Source organism: Corvus cornix, chromosome 28, assembly GCF_000738735.6.
Source record: "Corvus cornix cornix isolate S_Up_H32 chromosome 28, ASM73873v5, whole genome shotgun sequence".
Lineage (NCBI taxonomy): Eukaryota > Metazoa > Chordata > Aves > Passeriformes > Corvidae > Corvus > Corvus cornix.
The window spans coordinates 1,697,288-1,700,528 of record NC_046356.1 but is presented as its reverse complement, the minus strand read 5'-3'; positions in this window follow the sequence as shown (position 1 = coordinate 1,700,528).

The following is a 3,241-nucleotide window of genomic DNA, read 5'->3' as shown; positions in this document are numbered from 1 at the left end:
CCATCCCTCCATCCATGCCTCCATGCCTCCATCCATCCATCCATCCATCCATCCATCCATCCATCCATCCATCCCTCCATCCATCCCTCCATCCCTCCATCCATCCATCCATCCATCCATCCATCCATCCATCCCTCCCTCCCTCCATCCATCCATCCATCCATCCATCCCTCCATCCATCCATCCATCCATCCATCCATCCATCCCTCCATCCATCCATCCATCCATCCCTCCATCCCTCCCTCCCTCCATCCATCCATCCATCCCTCCATCCCTCCATCCATCCATCCATCCATCCATCCATCCATCCATCCATCCCTCCATCCATCCATCCATCCATCCATCCATCCCTCCATCCATCCATCCATCCATCCATCCCTCCATCCCTCCATCCCTCCATCCCTCCATCCATCCCTCCCTCCATCCCTCCATCCATCCATCCATCCCTCCATCCCTCCCTCCATCCCTCCCTCCATCCATCCATCCCTCCATCCCTCCCTCCATCCATCCCTCCATCCATCCATCCATCCATCCATCCCTCCCTCCATCCCTCCATCCATCCATCCCTCCATCCATCCATCCATCCATCCATCCATCCATCCCTCCATCCATCCCTCCATGCCTCCATCCCTCCCTCCATCCATCCATCCATCCCTCCATCCATCCATCCATCCACCCATCCACCCATCCATCCATCCATCCCTCCATCCCTCCCTGCCGTGGGTCCGGCCGTCCCCATGGCCCCGCATGCCCGGTGCCCCTCGCCCCCTGAGCCGTGCATGCCGTGTCCCACCAGGGTCCTGTTTGGTGTCTGGGGTGTTTTTTAACCTTGGGATGGGGGTGGGAGGGCAGGGAGGGGGTCGGGCACGGACCCCCACAGTGGGAGCAAAGGGCAGTGCAGAGCTGGCCCAGTTTTCTATGTAACGAGCATGTGAGATGTATTTGTGAGCAAAACAAAAAAAGGAAAAAAAAAGAGGGACTTTTGTGGCTCTTTTGTGTTTTTCTCCCCCTTTCCTTCCTCATGTGCCTCGATAAGAAAAGGCAAAATCAGTGGGCAAAGCCTGAGCAGGACCTGGAAAGAGCAGGAGCACCAGAATTCTCACCTTTGTGCACTCCAGAGCTGCTGCAACCTGGGAAGCCCCCGGAATTCCAGCAGACCTTTCCCCCTTCCCGAGGCTCTGCTGGGATTTACAGCCCCTGAGTCCATCACCACCATCAGCCCCACAAACCCCATAACAAACAATGGGAAACCACCTCTCAGAGGGTGCCAAAGTCCATATTAATAACTAATAAATGATTAATGCACGTGTGCTAACAAACCGCTGCTGCTATTAATCGATTATTAATTATTAATGCGGTGTTTATAAGGATATGCCAGAAGTGGAGAGTGCAAAGGCAGCACCTCAAGTCCTGCTTGCAGGGAAATTGGGGTTTGGGGTGGGGTTAACAGGAGTCACACGAGAGTGCACAAGCACACACGGAGCCAAATCCCTCGGATGGGGCTGGAAAACTGAGCACTGGGAGCCTGTGCTGATGTCTCCTGGGGAAACTGAGGCACAGAGGGGCACTTGCAGTGGGGCCGTGGGGCAGGAGCCAGTGGGGAGGGGGAGGTGGTTCCTCCTCCCCAGAGTGACCCTCCCAGTGCCCTTCCCCAGCCCCAGGGCACAGCCTGGCCCCCCCAAGGCCACCCCTGCCCAAGGCTGTCCCCACCACGGGCTCAGCCAGCCCGCTGTCCCCTTGTCCCACTGGCCGGGGGACACCTGTCCTTGTGTCCCCCTCACCCCCAAACCCCCCGTGTCCCTTCTCCAGGCTCAGCGCCTGCCCTGCTCCCCTGCCAGCCCCCAGTCCCGGCTCTCCCGGCATGGACTGGGCTGCACTGGGAGCAGCGGGCGCTGGAAGCAAAGCAATGCCTCCATCTGCTGGAGAAACGGGCCCTGGGCCTTTCCAGCCCGAAATTCCATCCCCCACACACTCCCTGGGGTCCGGGGGGCTCCCAGCGCCCACCCCAGGGCACGGGGGCGGGTGGCCCTGGTTGCCAAATAACCGGGAAGCCGCAGCCCCCCCGGGCTGGGCAAGAGCTGCCGTGGGAGGAAAGAGGAAATTGGGGTTTTTCTCTCGTTTCCTGCTTCAAAATGCATTTCATGGCACGGGGAGGTGAAAGGTCGGAGTTACAGCTCCCAGGGGTGTGGGGGCACCGTGGGAGCCAGGATCGACCTCCCCTGCTTCTTTTGGGGATGAGCTGCAGGGTGGAGGTGCTGAGGGAGCACCCAGGGGGGTTCAGTGCCCGAGGGATCCCCCAACCTGCCCTGAGCCGGGCATGGAGCACCCCCACAGCACCCACGGGCTGGTGAAGAATGTCATGGAAAAAAACAGCGAAAAATAAAGACAGTGAGAAAACTGCAATTTTCCAGCTGCTACCTTTAAAGATCCTATCTCCCACTGGGAAGAGAAACCAATTTCCTTACAAACCAAAAAGGCTGGAGCTGAGAAAAGCTTCCCTGCATCAGCCCCCCAAATCCAGGGGGAAAAGGGCTCAGCAGCTCCTGGACCAGAGTCTGCAAACGCCATCAGGGCCATCAGGGCCCTGTCCTGCAGCTGATTTATCCACCTGGAACAGGCATGGAACCCACCAAAGGATTCAGGGACGCTCCATGGCTTGGAGAATTAAATCAGCATTTTGCACAGTCCTGTAGGGGTTGGCAACAGGAAACGACCACCCTTGTTAAGGGCTTGGGTGGCTTTTAAACCTGGCATTTTCTCCTTGGCTGTAATAAGACAGATGAGGAATTTCTCAGCTAAAAGGCAGCTCCTGGCTGCCCCTCTTTCCCTGGCCACTTCTGTCCAGCTTGGCAGGGTGTCGTGTTCCTCTGCGGGGAACTGCGAGGAGATCTTCTTTAGAAATTAAGCCAAACGAGGCAAACGTTGTGTCTGAGAACCGTTTATTGATAACGAAAACGAGAAGGAAAAGGAGCTGCCCGAGCGAAAGAGGGCTACAAGAGACAGAGGAGAAGAAAGGAAAATGGAAAAGGGACTGGGGAGAGGAGAGAGGAGAGAGAGAGGGCAGAGAGAAAAGGAGGGCGTTACCCCAGCGAGCCAGGGCAGTGCTGTCGGTGTCCAGGCTGGGGGTGGACGCTGCCTGCCTGTGGCCGGGCCGGCTCTTGGGGAGCCCCCGTGGCTCCCGCTGGGGCGCGGCTCCCGCGGCGACGGCACCGGACACGCGGTGAGCGGGCACTCGGACGGG